The sequence below is a fragment of the Sciurus carolinensis genome, chromosome 4 (assembly GCF_902686445.1).
Source record: "Sciurus carolinensis chromosome 4, mSciCar1.2, whole genome shotgun sequence".
NCBI classification, from domain to species: domain Eukaryota; kingdom Metazoa; phylum Chordata; class Mammalia; order Rodentia; family Sciuridae; genus Sciurus; species Sciurus carolinensis.
In genome coordinates, this window is record NC_062216.1 from 69,059,624 (window position 1) to 69,079,954 (window position 20,331).

The following is a 20,331-nucleotide window of genomic DNA, read 5'->3' on the forward strand; positions in this document are numbered from 1 at the left end:
ATTATTATCAGACACAGAGCCACAGGCATCAGTGAAGATGTGTGGAATTACAGTTGAAAAGGCTGCAGATCTGAGGGTTGAGGGTCACATGGTAAACCCCGGGTGTTTGGTAGGTGCTTCTAAGCCCATGAGCTTGGAAGAGGTCAGGCCAAGTGAGTGCGAGAGTTTGGAAGACTTGATGAAGGAGGCAGTTTTGAACAGTATTTGAAGGGATGATGAAGATGGCCCTGTGAGCTGTCACGGTGGGCAGGGTAACTTCTGGTTGTTCGGGGGCAGGGAGGAGGTGAAGAGTGCCAGGAAACCTGAAGATGTGCTCTGTTCCCTGAGTCACATTGAATTAGCTCCTTGAACCTGATTGTGGGCCCCTTCTTCCTTCATTTTCCTGAGACAGGGTGGCAGGGGAGAGGGATCTAAGTTAGGAGTCAGGATGTTTTGGGCTGGAGTGGGGTGAGGGATGTCCTGAACCCTGTCTCTGCTATTCTCTAGTTGCTGTGACCTTGAGCAAGTCCCTTTACTTCTCAGAGTTCCACATCCTTCATCTGGGAATAATAATACCTGTCGGGTAGGGTTGCTGTGAGGATTGAATGCAGTAAAAGAACACCCAGGAAGTAGAAGGTACCCAGTAAATGTCATTTAAATCTGAATTTCTCTCCCATCCATCTTGTTTATAGTATTTGCAGGGAATATCCCAGAGCCTTCTGATTAATCCACATTGGTCCATGGTATGGCCCAGTATTTTCTTTCTTTTTCATGGAGACAAATTTTGCAGTTACTCCAGTTTTCTATTCAAAACCTACATTCCTGCATTGGACATAACTATTTGTGTCCAGCTTGGATTCTGCATGTAACATACATTGCTAAGGAAAAAAATCCTCAGACTTCAAAGGCAACTTTTAAGAAAAAACTTTTAGAAGCAGTATTTCCCTCTTTTCTTGTCATCATTGCTGGGAACAAATCTAATTTGATGGATCTGTGGGGCGTTATGGAAGAAATTACCCATTTCAACTCTGTTGCCAGGTGGCGGGTAGCCTTGGCCAGTTGGCGTGGCTTCTCCTGGCCTTAGAGTACCTGCTCTGTAGAGTGGGACAACTGCATAGATCAGGTTCTACTTCCCAACCAAACCAGTCAGGTAGCGGGGACGATGACACAAACCCCTGAGCAGAGCAGAAGGGCCAGTGTGACAGTGGCACCTGCTGGGGAACTGCCAGGTCAGGTTTCCGGCCCCGCTGTCATATCATTATCTGCTGGGTCAGGACTCCTGGGTTAATATTCTTTGAAACCTCTTCATTTCAAAAGTTCTTTGACTCATAAAATCAAGGGATCCACAGCTCCACTTGGATGACTAATAGATGTCTTAGTGTACAAAAGCGTGCCTGGAATCTCCGCCCAGCCTGTTTCCTTTAGATCAACCAGTATCGATCCTCCTTTTACTCCTGCTACAACCCTGATCCCAGCCACCATTCCTCATCTCTTGTTTAGACTAGTGCAGTAGCTTCCCACTCCCTGCCCCCCTGCTGCTGCCCTGCTCAGATGTACCTGAGACCTTCTCTGACCTGTGTAAAGTAGCTGCCTTCCCCCCAACCCACAGATTCCTTCCTGTTTTTTTAAATATCTCTTCAGTTTTCTACGTAGCATATCTTTCTGTCTCTCTCTGTCTGACACACACACACACACACACACACACACACACACACTTTATTGTTGCCACTGCATCCTCAAATCAGAATTAAGCTATATAAGGGTGAGGACTTGTTTTTTTTCCTTCTAGTTTTGTGCACTGCTGTAAGTTCAGGAACTAGATCATTGTTTTAGTGAGGTTTTTTTTTTTTTGTGGCTGTGACCAAAAGACCAGATAAGAACAATTTTACTTTTTCCACATTTTTTATTGGTACATTAAAGTTGCCTTTAATGATGGGATTTGTTGTTACATATTCGCACATGCACACAATATAACAATATAGTTTAGCCATTATCACTCCCCAGCACTCCCCCGTCCCTTCCCTCCTCCCACCTTACTAATCCCTTTCCTCTACTGGTCTCCCTTTGATTTTCACGAGATCCCTGCCCTCTCACTTTTCTTTACCTTTTTCTTCTCTAGCTTCCACATAAGACAGAAAACCTACAACCATTGACCTTCTGCGTTTGGCTTATTTCGCTTAGCATAATGGTCTCAAGTTCCATCCATTTCCCTGTAAATGACATAATTTAATTTTTCTTTGTGGCTGAGTAAAACTTGATTTTATATATCTATATATCTCTTTCTATATCTATATCTCACATATTCTTTATTTATTCATCTGTTGATGGACACCTAGGCTGATTCTGTTGTTTGGCTATTGTGAATTGTGCTGCTATAAACATTGCTATGATACAGTGATACATATCACTGCAGTATGATGACCTTAATTCTTTAGGATAAATACTGAAGACTGGTATAGCAGGATCCTATGGTGGTTCCATATGATACAGTCTTTCAAGGAACCTCCACACTGATTTCCACAGTGGTTCTACTAATTTACAATCCCATCAACAGTGTACAAGTGTTCCTTTTTCTCTACATCCACTTGAGCATTTATTATGGTTTGTATTCTTGTTGACTGCCATTCTGACTGGTGTAAGATGAAATCTTGGTGCAGTTTGGATTTGCATTTCCCTAATTGCTAATGATGTTGAACATTTTTTCATATATTTGATGGACATTAGTATTTCTTCTTTTGTAAAGTGTTTATTTAATTCATTTGCCCATTTATTAACTGGGTTATTTGGGGGTTTTTTGGTGTTAGTTTTTTGAGCTCTTTATATATTCTGCATAGTAATCCTTTGTCAGAAGAGTAACTAGCAAAGATTTTCTTCCATTCTGTAGGTTCTCTCTTCACATTCTTATTTGTTTTCTTTGCTGTGCCATTCCATTTATTAACTCTTAGCATTATTTCCTGATCTATTTAAGGGTTCTTTTGAGAAAGTTGTTGCCTGTGTTAAAAACTGGAGTGTTGATCCTACATTTTTTTCTAGGAGTTGCATAGTTTCTGGTCTAATTCTGAGGTCTTTGGTCATTTTGAATTGATTTTCATGCCGGGTGAGAGATAAGGGTCTAGTTTCATTTTTCTATGTATGGATAACAAATTATCCTAGCATCATTTGTTAAAAAGACTACCTTTTCTTTAGTGTATGTTTTTGGCACCTTTGTCAAGTATCAGATGATTGTATCATGTGAGTTTGTCTCCTTGTCTTCTATTCTGAACCATTAGTCTATGTATCTGCTTTTTTATGCCAATACCATGCAGTTTTTATTACTATAGCTCTGTACTATAACTTGAAGTCAGGTATTGTGATGCTTTCAGCATTGCTTTTTTGGCTTAAAATTGTTTTGACTATTCTGGATCTTTTAATCTTCCAAATGAATTTTAGGACTTTTTTCTAGTTCTGTGAAGAATGTCATAGGTATTTTGATGGGGGACAAGAACCATTTTAAAGGAGGAAAAGTTTATTTGATGTTCATGGTTTCAGAGGTCTCAGTGCATAGATGGCACTACTCTTGGCTTGAGGTGATGAAGGGTGTAAAGGAGGAAGGCAGCTCAGGACACAGCAACAAAGGAAGTAGAGAGAGCTCCATTCACCAGAGACAAAATATGTACCCCAAGGGTACGTCCCTAATGACCCACCTCCTCTAGCTGTACCCTACCTACTCATAGTTACCCAGTGATTAGATTAGATTAAGACTCCCATAACACGATCATTTCACTCTAAAGTGTCTTGCATTGTCTTAAAACATGTGTCTATATGTTCTAAATCATAATAATCATATAATTCATAATTGGAAAATTCTTTGCCATCAGTCTGGGAATTATTATCTATTTTCTTGTCACATTTTCCTCCATGCCAACACTGATCCCAAGAATCCCCTGACCCAGGGTGTCCTGATAGCTCCTATTGATCCCTCCTCTCATCCCATCAGGCCTATCCTAGCCTTTCTGTATTGCTAGTTATACATCCTGTGTGTCTCTGTGAATTGATCCAGTAGCTAGTATAACTGAGGACTTGATCTTATACTTCTAACCTCCTTCGCTCAGCACAGGTGTAATATGCATAGTTGTTCCTCAGTGTTCACTGGGGGTTGGTTCCAGGCCCTGCTTCAGATACCAAAACTCACAGATGCTCAAGTCCCTTGGGTAAAATGATGTAGTATTTGCATATACCCTATGTAGTCCTTCCATGTATTCTAGGTTACTTTTAGTACCTAATACAATGTAAATGCCATATAAATAGTCATTATATTTTATTGTGTAGGGAATAATGACAAGAAGAAAAAGTCTACATGTTTAGTACAGATGCAGTATTTTCTTTTCACATCTTTTCTATCTGAGGTTGGTTGCATCTGCAGATGTGGAACCCACAGGTATGGTGGCTGGCTATAATAGAAGATGCCCAGTAAATCGAGCATTCATTCCTTTACTAGCAAACATTTTAATGAATTGCTGTTGACAGATGATTAAAATTCAATCCCAGAAATGTTCTGGGCCTTTGGAAGGTGTGCCTTATGGGCCTGTAGTGACCAGATGATGACTTGATACTGACAGGGATGGTGTGGATAGTACAAGTTCTGGACTGAAAATCTGGGAGTGTGTCTGCTTCCAGAGTGACCATGGTCTCCAGGGCAGGAGGGGTGCACCTCTTTCTTTAAATTTCCCTCAAGGGTCAAAGCTGCTCTTTGAGATTTTAAAATACGGTGCACGGTCCCAAAGGTGTCAGGTAGCTAGTTTATGGGTCCCGTCCTGGCTGTGATAACTCAGGCTAAGCTGGATAATAAACGAAAGTGGGACAGAGCTGCAGGATAAATATTGCTACAGGGCATCTCAAACAGCACAAATCACAGGGAAAATATCTCCCAGCCTTTTCATTTCTCCTCTTCCTCCCTGGCCCTCTGGTAGCAGCCAGCAAAGCAAGATCCATCCATCACAGCGCTCCGCCCCCAGCCCAGCCTCTGCTCTCAGTGCACTGCTGCTGAAGGCAGCATGCATACTGCTCTGGAGGCAGACTTTGCTCTGTCTTCTCGCCCAGTGCTGGAGCCAGCGTGGGGAGTCAGCGCTGACAGGGTCAGGCCTCCCCTCTGTGGCCATTCTTAGCTATGGACCACTGCCTGGCTTTGCTGACCTGTTTCTCTTTTAAAATGAGAGGGTATAAAAATTGGGGAGGTCCTTAGTCTGCCACAAGCATTCTGGTTACCCAGAGAACTTAAAAACAGCTTGTGAGTCCACCCTAGTGTGCAGAGTCCTTGGTCATGGGAGTTTAGTCTTGAGGGTCTGCACTTCCTTCAGTGGCCCTCTCTTGTGAGCTCCTGATGCCCACTTCTGTTGAGAATCACTGTCTAGAGATGAAGATTGTGAGATGGGCTTGGGATAGCAGTTAGACAGGCGAGTTGTGTGACTGTGACCCACTCTTGTACCAGATCCATCAGCACTGTCACTTAGGAAGGTGTTATTTGGCTTTGGAAGCATGCTTTCTTTGTGATCAGTGTCAGCTTTAGGTATTGATTGAGCCCGTGGGGAATACGGATCTGTCTCAGGCATGTAGACAGGGAAAGGTAACTAACCACACAAGTCAGGCATATCTTTTCAGCCAAGAGGACTATCTCTGTGAGGGATGTTACCACCCTGCTGGGCCCTCCCTGCCTCCAGGAATGTAGGAGGCATTCTCTGCAGTTACTCTCGACCCCCATATTCAGTTCTGTTGTCCCAGCTCCATGTCACCTCTAGATCCTGCTTTACCAGTTCAGGTACTTACTGTTACAAGAGCTTCCTAACTGGGCCTTTGCCATCCTACAGAGTGGCTGTGCTCACTGACCTGGTTATCCTAACTAGTACTTTGCCATCATACAAAGTAGCCATGCTCACTGACCTGATTACTGTGCCTGGTGTGCAGAGGACCCTCACCCTGCCCAATGGAGTAAGCCAAGCAGTTCTCTGTTGCCCTGGGGGAAGCCAAGACTCCCTGCGCACTGGCCTCATAAGCTGTCTGGACAGCTGCGCTGCTCTTCATGCGCTTTGTGAGTCTGCCATCCACTTCTGGTCCTCTGTGCCTTGCCCATGCTACTTGCTGTCTCTGGGATGCTCTTTCTTCCTGTGCCAGATAGACTCCAGCTCACCACGGGTCCAGCGCAGGTGCCTCCCACCTGGAAGGAGCCATTTCCTCTGTGCCCTTCCTGGTATTATAGCAGGTTGCGTACTCTTGCAGAATTTAAAGAGTTTGTTTAGTTTTTATTTATTGGAAATCTCCCGTCTGCCTTTTTTCCTTTTTGCCTTCCCCTGTCCTTTTTCCTCCTTATAAGCTGCTTGAAAACAGGGCAATTATGTCTTAAAGTCCACATGCCAAGTACAGTGCCTGGTGGGTCTCTGCCTGATAAATGTTGAGTGAATAGAGCATAGTGGGAAGGACATGAATCAGGGAGGCAGGAAACTGGGTTTTCATATTTGTCCTGGTACTACCTGGCTAGGTGACCATGGTTAATTTCCCTCTCTGGAACCTCATTTTCCCCTTTTTGGTACAGAGGGTGTGTGCCTGCATGACTTCTAGGTTACCTTCTGATTCTGACCTTCTATGACTCTGTTAGGTGCCTGATGCTGTGCTGGGCACAGGCCTCCCTATAACAGGCCCAGCATGGTTTTCATTGATATGATCAAGATCCAAGGAGCCTCCTGTTCTGGTGGTATCAGACGGCTGCCTCCTCATCTTTCCCTCTTTGTTTTCTGAGGAGGTGGCTAGGAGGACTGGTAACAAAAACCAGCTTTGGGCCCTGTGTGATGTGAAGGGTTGGAGTCAAGCCTCTGACATCTCTTGTGCTCTGTGAATATGGTCCCTGCTAGATGAAGCTGGGGACATCATGTGTGATATGCTGGGAAGCAGGGGAAGCATCTCTCTGAGGGGTGACACTGCAACTGGAGGAGCATGAGATTGATTCATCTTTTTTGGCCTTGGAGGTCTCAGGGTGTCTGGGCTTCTGGCCATCCAGGAGGGTGAGACAGAGAGACAGAGGGAACTGGGAGGTTGAAACCCAGATAGATGCCCAGCAGGCTGGGATGGCCCTGGAGAATAGCTGCCTTGGAGAAGGTGTGGTGTGAGACCCATAGCCAGTGCATGCAGGGACAGTCGGAGCCTATACATGGAAAGCCATACTACTGCTGCTTTCTGTCTCTCTGGGCTCATTCCCCTAAGTACTTAAGAGAACCACATTGAAAGACCCAGTCTATCTGGCTGAGCTCAGCATATTACAGGAGCCGAGAGAGAACTGCAATTTTCAGTGGGTTGGAGCCTCTAGTGAGAGGATCCAGCTCTGGGGAGGGAGCCCCTCTCACCAGGGGATTCTTCCTGGTACAGAAACGCCAAGCATCTCTGGTGTCTTGCTTTGCAGCCTCAGTTTCTCCTGCCATGCCCCACCTCCCTGGCTGTGTATGGGACTGGCATTGCTGCACTGCAGTGCAAGTTGCTTTATAAATAGAAAGATACTTAACACCGACCCTGGACTCAAGCAGAGAGGGTGGTTCTGGGCAGCAGTGTTTTAAAAATGAGCATTGATTTCTGGGGATCTGCACGCTGCATATTAAACAAACCCATGCTGGTGCTCAGGTACCACTCAGCCTTGCATCCTGCTCCTTTCCCTTTTATGCAATGTGTGCTGCCCATCTGAGCCTTAGAGGGTCTGAAGAGCCTCAGGACGGAGTTTGTCCCAGCCTTCACCTCTGCAGGCATTACTGCTTGGAGAACTTCTCACATGCACCTGTTTGTCTACTTGTTCGTTCATTCCTGTGTTCATCGTTGTGATTCAGGCACTGTTCTAGGTCCTGGAATTCAAAGATAAAGAATAACTACCCCCATGCCTTTCTGCTCTCCAGTCTCAGCATCAAGACTCACACAGCAATGTGTAGTAAGAGTCTTAAAATGTCTTATAAAGAGTCTTATAATATGTAGGAGAGAATGTTTAATTTTGCCTAGAAAGAGGCTTCCTAGAGAATTGAAAGTGCCCCAGAGCAGGGCAGGCATTCCTCCCAGGGAACAGAATGTGCAAAGGCATGAGGAAGCATGTCCTTCCTGCCATCCACAAGCAGCTGGGGTGAACCAGGCATCTTATCGCTGTTACCTGAGTTAAATGTATACCAGGGGATTTTAATGTCCACATACCATGACTGCCCCCTTCTGTTGTCCTCCTGTGAGGGTGCCCAATCCACGTCTGTTGATTGATTAAAATATTTTGTTTCTTGGTCCAAGCACAATTTAAAAAGTTAAGTTAAAAGAATAAGTAGTTGAAGACTGGGGATATGGCTCAGTGGTAGAGTATTTGCAGAGCATGCATAAGGTTCTGGGTTCAGTTCCCAGAACTGGGAAAAAAAAAAAAGAATAAGTAGTTGAGTAACTTTGATATCACTAAGTCCTCCTTTTCACTTGGTGACTTGGACTCCATTCTAGGACCTGGTCAGGGTAGAGGAGCTATCACTTCTCTAGAGAAAATCCCAAGAAAAGCTTGAATAGACTCCCCCTACCACCCTGCACTCCATAATGACTGAGAATTGTGTCTGTTGGGCCTTCTAAGTCTCCTATCACACACCAGACTTTTGCTTTAAACACTTCATGAAAACTGGAACCATTGAAGTGCCTCAACAGCAAGTGAAATGAGCAGAACCGAATGTTAGAAAGATACCCAGCATTTGCATGAAGAGGACCCTGGACAGGAAGGGTTAGACGAGGAGATAGGGAAGGCCACTTATGAACCACCAAGAAGAGGTGCAGGGAAGTAGAGACCTGAGGAGATGAGCTACACTCTTTCCAGCCCTGGGGAGCCTTGTTTAATTAAAAAAAAAATTAAAAACTAACCTGGTAAACAAGGCTCAGTTGTGTTAGTCTGTAATGTCCTTGACTTTCAGTGTTCCCATGTTTTTTACAACTAAGAAGAAAAGTGGTGAAATCCCTTGTCACAGAAAGGGTTCACAGAGAGTCCCCTCCTTTGGTGTGGTGACCAAGTAGATGATGTAGGATGTGGCGTTTTAATCTGGAGGTGCTCGTCAGGCTGGGCCATGCCAGCCCCTCCTGCTGTGTTCTTCTTACCTCTGTCCTTATCTTTTCCCCTGACCTTTTCCCCCTCCTTTCCTGGTCATTTCCCTACTTCTCCCTACAGTGCTTAGCATAATATTTGTTGCATGTTACTCTTCATTTGCATTTCTGTCTTTAACTGTGGTTGGTAATCCATAGAGATCAAGAGGTCTGTGCCATGCCTGACACTTAGGAAACTCGCCCTAAACTCTGGTTCTTTTCTTCCCTTCCCCGAGTTTAGTTGTAGTTCTTACAAGAGTTAGAACGATGGGGATATAGAAATAGTGGCACTTAGAAAGCTGTGTGTCCAGGTTGAAGGTACAGTCTCTCACACTTATCTTGGCCTTTGTGTTTGGAGGGTGGGTTTAGCCTGTGTGTGGGGGCAGGCAAGCTTTCTGGACCTATCTGTATATCCGCTGCAGGGGACATGATAGACAATGGTGGAGACGCCCTATGGCTCCCGCCTGCCTGTCCCCCTTTGTCCCCATTACACAGAAGGATCTGGTTGCTTGTCCTCTGATGTGGTTTCTCCTGGGAGAGCAGAGGAATGAGAGTTATTCAGTAGCTTTTTATGAAGAGGAATGCATGATTTGAACAATGCTAGGCCCAGGATGCCCTGGATTCCTCCAATGACGCTGGCATTAGACAGGAACTAGCAGGAGCTGGAAATAGGCCTCGGGGCCTGGGGGGAGATCTGATTGTTTGTGGCAACCCCACAGCCACCATCCCATCTCATCCTGGAACCATGGATGCCGCAGACAGGAAGGCACCTTCCAAAGTCATCTAGGAAGGAAGGGACCATGAGCAGTCACACATTGCGCATTACACACCCTGACACCCGGCCTGGCGCTGACTCCAGGTGGGGTGGGCTTAACTGGCCCAGTGGGGTAGCTAGCACCTGCTTGGGTCAACTGTTCTGTCTTTAACAGCTCCCTTCTGCAGGCTTCCTGTTGCATTTTGAGCCCATTCCTCTCATTCTGCCTGAAATGAAACAAGAGATGAGGCCTCATGCTCCCTGCACAGTCTTTAAATGCATGGGGGCATGATGTTTCCCTTCTGTTTGGAAGAACCAATGGAAGGTGCTGTCTACTACAGACAGAAGAGGCAAGCAACTGAGTAGAATTTGTAACAGGTAAAATACTGGCTCAATTTAGAATTGGTTTTCTGTAATTTAATAGATTAGTAGGTATAGTTCTATACCAAGCTCACTTCATGCATTTTTTTAAACCAACTTTGATTTCATTCACTGGGCAGAACTCTCGTTAAGAATTTGGACGTAAGGCACGTGCCTGCAAAATGGAACAAATCAATCACATAATGAATACACAAAAAAATCTGTGTTAATATACTGTACATTCAAGACTTTGGGCACCGTTCTCCCCATTTTGCAGGCAAGTACCTTAAGTCCAAATTCCTAGCGAGAGTTCTGCCCAGTTGATGATGTCATCAGATCAAATACCTGAGGGACACATTTCCAAATTGACGAGACTCAATTTGTCTTTTCTCACGGTACACATAACTTTTTGGCATCTGTTAAGCACATTTACATCTTGCAGAGTGAATCCAAGTGTATTTCCTGCAGCTGGGTAAACCTTCCTGGCCAGGTGTGGCCTCCTACAGAAAGTAACTAGTTTGAATTTCATACCTCAAAAGTACATATTCTCATGGACAGTTAACCCATGTTCTGAGACTCTTGTGGGATATCACGTCCCCATTAAAGATCCAGGGATTTGTTTGTTAAACTTTATGATAACGTGATAACGTGTGTATACACACACATACACACACACACACACACACACAGCTACACCTGAAAAAATGTTTCATGGATGATGTGATCCTTATTGTGAGTACGTGCCAGTATTTTGTTTTGTTTAATCTTCCCCCACTCCCTTCCTTTGTGCAAGCCACTTCAGTACCAGTAGCCTACCGGCATAGAGGCCAGGCAGTGATTGAGGGTCATAGTTTGCTCATGGGACACTATGAAATGCCCAGGGGAATTGGGCATGCCATAAATCCAAATGCTTTCATTTGCTCTGTTTTTAAAAAATACACTACTAACCCAACTAATTTCATAACCCACGATTGGGTCACAACCTGTGGTTTGAAAAGCATTCATTTGGGAATTGCTACAGATTAAAGCAAATGGAAACAATTAACAGATAAATTCAGTTGGGTCATAGTCACACTGACATCTATTATAACTCAGATTCTTTATTTCTTGAAATTGGATTTTCCCCTTCTTTATTGTCATTGATACCTCCAGAGGAAGTGCCTATCAACCAGGAAGCTCAGATTTCATGCATCCTTTAATGGGACCCTCTAAGTATCTTAACATGTCCCTTCTAAAATGAACTTGCTCTGAAGTCAAGACCTTAGGTTAGCTTTTCATAATAAATGTAAACAGCGCCCTGATTTGTGAACTCACTGATGATTCAACAATATTCATTGAGTGAAATATTCATTGAGTAAATATTCATTGAGTGAAAGTTTTTAGGGTTTAGTAAATTAGCAAATTGAATAAATTAGCAGATTCATGACTGAAGGGTAGAGATTCAGAGATGCCATGTTCTTCTCAAGGAGCTCACTTTGAAAAGGGATCAAAAGGCACACAAAGGAAATGCAGTGTGAGAAGTGCTATCACAGGGGCACTGCAAGGCTAACCAGAAGGAAGTCAGGAGGGAGGAACCAGACAAGGAGGAAGTGAGATTTGAGTTGGGTCTTGCAGGATGCACAGGAGCTTGAGTGGAGGAGTCTGCCAGGTTGTGGGGAAAATACTTGGGTACTCTTTGAAGTAATGCGGAATAAAACCAGTAAGATTTTTTAAGTTGAGGCAACGTAAGACCAGTTTTATTTTAAAAAGATGATTGCTAGGACAAATAAGGTAGAAGGTCTTCAGAAAGTGAGAGGAACTGGGGAGAGAGCAGGCAGGAGGTTTTTTTAGTAGTCCAAAGGAGGTAGGTTGAGGAGCGCAGCCAAGGAAATTAGGGAGAGGTTGATGGATGACTGAAGGCATGGGGGCTTGCTCAGATCTGTGGGTAAGAAAGGAGTCTGGGAACAGAAGGAGCCTGGGAAATCTCTAGGTTTCCAGTTTAAGTGACCACATTAGTGGTGATGCTATTAACCAGAGTAGAAAATACCAGAGGAGAAATAGGTAGGCATAGGGAAGGGAAGAAAAGGAATTTAGATTGAGACCAGTTGGAGGCATTTCTGTTGAACATCTGGTTAGAGGTATTCCATGTTCAGTGGCCTTGGGACAGAAGGTTCAGGGCAGGGCTTCTGGAATGACAGAGCAGGTCTATTCCCAGCTCAGTCTGCCTGACCCAAGATGAGTTACTGGAACTTCCATTTCTCTCATCTGTGCAAGGGGGAAGGCATGTCTGTCTTTCAGGGTTATTATTAGGGTTGGAGAGAATAGATATTAAGATGTTAAGGTTTTACAGCATTACTATTAGTCTTCTGGGCTGAAGGGGAAGGACCCAGGGCTCAAATCTCAGTTCTGCCACAATATTACATCTGTCCTTGGGCATGTTACTTTGCCACACTGGGCCTCAGTTTCCTCATTTGGCTATGGAGGGCATTGAATTTGTGTTCCAGTGCAAAATTTCTGTGATCTTCTGAATGTTGAGAGAAAGAATTTACCGACACATTAGATGATAGAATCAGGTCTTTAAACACAAATGTGTAGTAATAATGAAGCAAAACTATCAAGTTGAATGGTAATGGGAAAATATTTACAGTTTCACCCATTACGAAAGTCCTACACATAGGTTTAGGAAACTGCAGAAATGTTGAAGGGAGAGCAGTGACTTAAGATGCCTCAGACTTAAGGATGCAAGAGACCCTGGTGGCCCTGGCTGCTCTGACTGCTTTGGCTCTGTGTCTGCCAGTATGGTCTGATGCATGGTGAAGGGAGTCAGAGATAGAAATGCAGCATCCAGATCCAGAGCTGTCACAGCCTATTACCTTTTGCAATTTTAGATTCCATGAAATAGTGTTCAGCTCATTCATTGACTACTCGGTCACCAGATGTTTCTGTGCACCTATTGTATGCCAGGTGTTCTGGTGGGTGCTGGGTGCTGCACGGGTCAGATATAGGGGTTCAAGCCATGCATTTTAGGGAGGGCACTGACAGACTGGGAAAGGCAAGGAGGAGAGCGGGCAGGGTGGCTGAGGATCTGTAGCAGTGTGTGAGTATCCACGGAGAGAAGAGTGAGTGTTTGCTTGGAGTGGAGGGAACTGTGGGACATGTGATGCTGTCTCCTTCCATGTGAGAGTCTGGCACCTGGGAAAGAAATCAGGCCTTTACAGCTCCGGAGGGAAAAACTAATTCCATTAGCCAGAATCATGATGGTGATGATAATTAAAAGAAATATTTTGTACTATTTATTAAGTGTACTGTGTGCCAGGTACTGAATCAGGCACTGTATGCATGTAGATCATCGACTATACACTGTTAGGCATTTATTGTAGTCATAATTCAGATGGAGAAACTGAGGCGTACGGAAGTTAGTACATCAAGGGGAAGTGCTGGGAGCTGCATGCTGCTGTGACTGATTTGACCCATGTCTCCCCACCACCCTACCCATGTCACTAAGGTAGAAAGCAGAGGTAGGCAGGTGTTGGCTCAAGAAGGAAAAGCTTTGTGATAGTGAGCTCTTTGGACGCAGGCAGAGGTTAAGCAGAGTGTGATTACTACTCTTGCAGCTACTTCTCAGAGGATTTCTGCAGAGGGGAGGAGATGGGACATAAGTGACTCAGTGAGCTAATTTCATCCTAGGCTAGTTCAGCAGGGAGGCAGGTTTTATGCCTAATTTGCTGATGGGGAGACTGAAGCTCCAGGGGTTAAGTGCCCTAAGTTACATCATCCCTAAGCTAAGAGACAATAGAATTCGGACCCACACCTGGGTCTTCTGACCTCATTCCCTGTGCTCCTCCCTCAGTCCTGCACTGCCTCTCAGCCTCTAGTAGTCCTGTACTCTGTGAATCGCTTTGGTCTTTCTCCCAGATTCTTTCCACTTGCTCCTTTGCTGAATTTGTCAGGCCTTCTTTGACGTCCCATGGGTGACAGAGCTCAAGATAAGCCACAGCCAGAAGCCAGGTTGATTGAGGGATGTTGCCATAGTTGGTGCCTGTGCTTGTGTGTGCCTCTGTGTGTGTATGTATTTGTGTGCTGGAAGCCTTTGTGTCTTGGAGGGCCATGAGGGACTTGGAAGCCCTTATGGGGTGGTGTGTGATGTGGGCTAGACTGAACTTTATGTGCTGAGGGACAGAGGGCCCTACCCTTTGATCTCCCCATCCTTCCTGCCAGACAGAAAGGGGCTCTGCACCCCTTTCCGAAGGAGGGCGTGGTAGGCAGATTATCGAAGTTAATGACTCAAGTAATTCATCCAGATCAGACAGGCTTTCATCCTGGGAGGTGCTTTGCTGGTAGAATATGGAAACTGCTTGTTTACTCTTCCTGGTTACTGATAGAGACTTGGTGTGCTGGGACACAGGAATGCTGTTGTGCACCCCCAGGCTTTCTGTGGCTGGTGACCCTCTGAGCCACCCATGGTCTTTTACCTTGTGTGAGTGAGTTCTCTTCTATTACTCCCTGCCATTTTCTCTGCCCTCCCTCCTTTTTATTTGTTACCACCAGAATGGCTGGCTATGCTAGATTTCCCCATTCATTCATCCATCCACCCACTCATCCATCCACTCGCCCACCTGCCCAACCATCCATTCAGCAGTACCCACTGAGTATCTGGCACCTGACTAGGATATGATAAGTACTAAAGGAGACTTGATGAGGGAGCACCCTTTTTCTCTACAGTTGATAGTCCATTTGCAAAGACAAATGGTGTCTACTCAAATGTTGTCCAGGCTGAGTCAGTGAGGCTATGTGATGGGACAGTGAGGGGGAGAGAGCAGGAAGGAGGTGTCCTGAGGCTGTGAGGAGGTGGGGGTCTGTAACTGGGCCATCAGCCCAAGGAGCCTCCATGCCAAGGGAGAGCAAGCTAACTGAAGCCTACAATTGGGGCAGGCTGCTGGAGAGCTGAGCGTGAAGCCACACAGCCCTCCCTGAGGCTTGGCCAGCCAGACAGGAGTGGAGGCAGAGACAGAATGGAGGAGACAGGGTCAGAGCAGCGTGACTGGAAACAGATGATCTTTGAGGAGAGGTGAAAGTTGTCTGGGGGCTGATGGCAGGAACATGTGAGTATCTCCTTCACTGGGCTTTCCTGGAGTTAGAGTGCACAAAAGGGAACAATCGAAGGCAGAACCCTGAATTGCTGCACTCTGAGGAGCTGCATGAAAGGGAAAGACCACAGTGGCCAAGTGACCAGAGGAGGCTTCTGGAAGGGTGAGGGCCCCTTGGTACCCTGAAGAAAATCACCTCTGGAGTAATGTCACCCTGTTGTTCTTCTCTTCCTTCCCTTTCTCTGTCCAACTACATCACTATCTGTGAGTGAGGCTTGAGCAGAGCAGAGTGACTTTGGCAAATATGTCCCTTCTCCAGACGGGGAGGGAGCTTGGGCCAGGATTGTCTGGCCAGCTGGTGTGACTTCAGACTATTGACAGGGTCACTTTGGTAATTGTGTGCAAATATATCTTCAGAAGATGAACTGAAGGGCGGCAATGGGAACCTTCTGCCTAAGAGTTTGTGGTTGTGGAAGGTTTGCTGGAGTGGTGGAACATCAGCGGCTGCCTGGGTAGTGAAGGGAAGAGCCAGTTAGATCCAGTCAGCCGCCTTCTAAGCCGTGGCCCTCAACAACATACATTTTTCTGTAAATGCAGTCTGTTGTCATTGCTCTTGCAACTGTAATAAAGGCTCAGAGGAATGTTCGGATTGACTGAAGCCAAGGAAACAAAGGAAGAAGTGCATCAAATGATCTGTGAAGGCCCATAGCTTCTGGGATCTTCCCTCCAACAAGAAAATCCAAGGACTATACCTTCAATCCTGGTAGTGGATCTATTTCTTTAAGGTGTAGGTGGCTGATTCTGTTTTTAACTAGATGGGTAGCAAGGAGAGAGGTCCCAGAGCTCCCTAATTATAGCACCTTCTGGCTCTCCTTTCCCCTTTCTCAAAGCTGATATTGCTTAAACTGGACAATTAGAGCTGTAGGATGCTGCTTGTCACCCCAGGTGTGTGTGACCTGCCCTGGGTGGTTTTCCTGATGTTGAAGCATGAGGTTGGGGGTGGGAATATCTTAGACTTAGAGTTCCTGTCCTTTGCCTCCTTTCTCAAGCCAGTTCCTGGTTGCTTGGATGTTCTATAGTGGAAGGTGGTTTGGAACATTGCCACCATATTGCACAACTTTAGGGGGCACAGTTTATGGAAAGTACAGAATAACTTTCTTACTGGAGTTCTCCTGTGGTAGATCTCTGTGGAAGGCAGAATTTTGTTACCAAGTTCCATTGGTTCCTTGATTCTATGGTCTTTATTCTCAGTTTTGGTGTTCAGTGATGCCAGTGGAAATGTAGATAATGATGATAATGATACAGTAATAAAGACTAGGTTATCTCTAGACTACTTTTGTCATATTTGGTTTCTATGCCTTTAGAAACAATCACATAATCAACAAACCTTTACTGAGTATGGCCGTGTGCCTAGCACAGTCCACAGTCCTGGAGGGCAGAGAGGAGTGGGAGAGGGAATGGGGAGGGGCTCTGTGTAGAAGCCACTCTCAGATAACAACCAGTTAACTCCTCTCTTCAGCCTGTGTTTCTGGTGACTGTCTAACATTGTCAGGACCTGGAAGATGGGTTCTGTGCTAGCTCTTACTTTGTTGGAATTTCTAAGGGTTGGCAGGGTGGGGCTAGGAGTCATTTTGCTGTGGAGACTCAGGGGGTCACGTTCAGAAATGGAATCTGGGCGTGCCCAATGAAGTTCCTGACTCACTTTCCCTGTGGCAAGGAAGTTTGAGGGTGTGGATTGGGAGTTTCCAGTCCCTGCAGAGAAGGACTGGTGTTAAGGTGATGACCAGTCCCTGCCTCTGGGAGCTCCCCAGGTCAGCACTCCTTCATGAGTTAGCTTCTCTACCTCCTACCCGGGCCGCTAGCCCACGGTGGCTACGTGCTACAGCTGGCCCGTGGATCTTAAAATAGCAGTGTGAGCTGGCTGTTGTGCATGTGGGGAGCCCGCCTGAGGCGTGATGGGGCAACCACCCTGGGTTGGGGCTCTGCTAACTCTAACCACTGGGGTGGACAGCATTTTTGAGGGGTTTTATCTAGACCCAGAGCAGGGGTTTGAGGAATCAGTGTGGTCGGAGGTTCAGGTATGACTGGTATCTTTCTTAGATCTTTTAAAGGAATGCCTCGGACCTGACCTCAGAGCCTCCTACTGCAGAGCTCAAAGCCTTTGGACTTGGCATCCTGTTTGGTCTCTGCCTTGGCCCTTGGTACTGCCCAGGGTTAGCTATGTGGGTTCCCATTACAGCCTAAATGAAGACAGAAAATGAAGTGCTGACTTGGGATGCAGGGTGCAGCTGTGCCAGATCATGGGTGTCAGGACCAGGCCCAGAACACAGGCATCTGTAGTCCTAGCTAGGTGCACCTAGGCATTAAGCACTTGACTCCCTCATGCCCCAACAGCCTGCTCCTGGGAAGCCAATATGGCTCCCATGGGCTTTGGCAGAGACTGGCTCCCAGGCACTCATTAATTCATTCAAAAATATCTATTAAAAAAAATCAATTGAGCACTGACCATGTGAAAAGCTGTGTTATTGGCCATGGGAAAACAGCAATGAATGTAGCAGATCAAAATTCCTACCCTCATAAAGCTCAGTTCTAATGGGTGGAGACATCATAAACAATCAATGTAATGAAAACATAAATTATATTGTATATTGGAAATAAGAGCTATGGAAAAAGGGTAAGGGAGTATAAGGGATATTGAGTATCCTGAGGGAGGTACAGTTTTAAACAGTCTGGTCAGGGAAGACTTCATTGAGGTGACATTTGAGTGAAGGCTTAAAGGAGGAGAGAGTTGGCAATGCAGAGATGTAGTGGAAGAACATTCCAGGAAGAGGGAACAGCCAAAGTAAAGGCTGTAGTGTAAGAAACAGCAAGGAGGATGACATGGTTGGAGTGGAGTGAGTGGGTCTGTTATGTGTAAGTCGTGCAAATTCTTTTTTGATGCCAGGAATTGAACTCCAGGGTGCTTAGCCACAGAGCCACATCCCCGGCCCTTTTTTAAAATATTTTTTTCTTCTTCTTTCTTTTTTTTTTTGCAGTGCTGGAGATTAAACCCAGGGCCTTGTGCTTGCAAGGCAAGCACTCTACCAACTGAGTTATCTCCCCAGCCCTAAATATTTTCATTTAGAGACAGGGTCTTACAAAGTTGCTTAGGGCCTTGCTAAATTGCTGAGGTTGGCTTTGAACTTGCAACCCTCCTGCCTCAGCCTCCTGAGTTACAGCTGTGTGCCACAGCACCCAGCTAGGTTGTGCAAATTCTTATAGGAACTTTGCCTTTCACTCTGAGAGTGATGGGAAATATTAGAGGATTTGTGCTGAGCAGTAGGCTGGTGTGACTCCTGTGATGGGATCACTGTAGAATAGGAGCTAGTTTCAGTTCCCTTTCTCTGTTATTAGGCCTCCTATGAGGAGATCCCAGGGGACCGGATGGAGGCTGTCAAATTCTTTTTCCCTGTGCCTCGTCCAGCCTTCATTGCTATTCCCCAAACCTTAAACACTGAAACTTTTACTGCTGGAGAGAGAGAGGGCAGGGTAGTGCTGCGTTTCTTCTCCTGACTTGCAGTTTCTTTTGGAGGCAAGAGATGGGTTTATTACAGTGGTTTGCTGGGTCTACTTCAACTGCCTCTTGAGAGCCTATTAGTAAATAATCAGAGAATTTGCCAGCTGGCTGTTAAGCCATCAGCAGCTTGAAATTGGCCATGATGGGAGTATTTACACCATGGCCATTGGCAAGCACTACAAATCAGGGCTTTCCCCTGGACAGCTGGTTGTTAAACATTTACCAGCCCTCTGCTAATTTATCTCCACCCCTATCCTGTTCTTTTCTTTAGAAGAATGGACCAGGCTAGGGTGCTGGTCTGCCTCAGGTCTGGGTGCTGTAGAAGGGAGGAGGAAGCTCAGTGCTTGCTTGTGCTCTGTCTAATCCACTGTGGCTTCAGGCTGGCCTTTACTCTGGCAATAGCAGTGATTCTGGAGGGTAGGGCCTCTGCTCTCATTTGGCAAAGCACCCACGTTCATGCTGTAAGGAGTTAGAAGGAGCCTAGAGAGGACATTGGATAGGTGGTGATGAAGGCTGGTATCAGGCAAGAGTGAGCTGCTTGTCTGTCTTTCAGGATTGCTAGGGCTTCAGTCCCATGGTGGGACTGAATTCCCTGTTGTCCTGACTGGGTAATCTATTGCATGTCCTCCTTTTCTTCTTTCCTTCCTTCCTCCCTCCCCCCTCCTTCGTTTCTTCCCTCTTTCTCACGCCCCCACCCCGCCACCCTCTGTGCCTGCTAGATGACTGTGTGTCTCAGTAGGGATCAGCGTCATACATAAAAGCAGGGTCCAACTGTGGTCTCAGATAAAGCTGCTAGGTGTAGGGAAAGATCTCTGTTTTGTAAATCAGGAGAGGTAGATTCCAGACTCAGCTCTGCTAACTAGCTTGAATCAGCCCTCTCCTCTCTTTGAGCTTTTGTTTCTCACTGATAGACTGGGATACCTTCCCTGCTTACCTTGTAGGGTGCTGTGAGGATCAGATGTGATCATAAGCATGAAGGCCCCTTAAAAAGAGCTGAAGGAGACACAAGGAACATGTCTTTGCTCACTCAGGACTCCTCTACCCTCCTGTTAGGATACTGTGCAAGCCCAACCCCTACCCCACCTTCTCCAAGCAGCCTTTCCCGAAGGCCAGACCTCTGAGCACTCAGTCTCTACCATGCCTAGGTGCACTTGAACTGCTGCCTGTTCATCTCGTTGCTCTTCCCAGAATGCAGATGGAGCCGACCGTTCCTTGGTTACTGTGATGAACCAGGACAGGGCTCAGAGTGGGTGCTGAGGAGTGTGGCAGTTATCCATTAATCACTGTGGGTGTCCTTTGTTTTCACTAAACTCCTGTGAAGTGTACTGGCTGGCTGGAGTGTGTGTGTGGATGGAAGTTTCTAAGGATAGTACCTTCCATTTGATAAAGTAATTCCCCAGACATTGTCTTACTGGTCCTTCGCTATCACACTTAACCCCATTTTGCAGATGAGGAAATGGAAGTGTGCTCATTCATTCATTCAACGCTGTGTCCTGTGCCCAGAGAGCTATAAGTCT

At 45.9% G+C, this 20,331-nt stretch overlaps 1 protein-coding gene and 1 non-coding gene across 3 annotated transcripts in view; one reads left to right on the plus strand and one right to left on the minus strand.

Moving 5' to 3' along the window:
• Tspan9 (tetraspanin 9) overlaps positions 1-20,331 on the plus strand; it is a 195,719-nt gene that overhangs the window by 79,828 nt on the left and 95,560 nt on the right. The window lies entirely within an intron of this gene.
• On the minus strand, positions 10,975-11,107 carry LOC124984125 (small nucleolar RNA SNORA42/SNORA80 family). The gene has a single exon (XR_007108585.1). It is a non-coding gene; the product is annotated as a small nucleolar RNA SNORA42/SNORA80 family (small nucleolar RNA).